Here is a 266-nt window from a genome sequence, read left to right on the forward strand (position 1 = left end):
CAAACCGTGCACTGGTTTCTGGCCGCCTTTGCAACAGACCCATGTTGTCAGCAATGGCAAAGTTGCACGCGGCTATACCGTCGGCGCTTATTTGATTAATTCCCGCATCAGTAAAGTTAGTGACTCTGCAATAGGGGCAACTTGGGCCGCGGAGGAGCGTTTCCTGGCCTTTTGTGTTGGTCGCGGGAACGAAAATGGGATTGGAAGCCTCTCATCAGCAGGCGGGGGGGGGGGGGGCGCACACAGGACCACGCAATTTTTCTCGT

The sequence above is a fragment of the Penaeus monodon genome, chromosome 33 (assembly GCF_015228065.2).
Source record: "Penaeus monodon isolate SGIC_2016 chromosome 33, NSTDA_Pmon_1, whole genome shotgun sequence".
In the NCBI taxonomy this organism is placed as follows: domain Eukaryota; kingdom Metazoa; phylum Arthropoda; class Malacostraca; order Decapoda; family Penaeidae; genus Penaeus; species Penaeus monodon.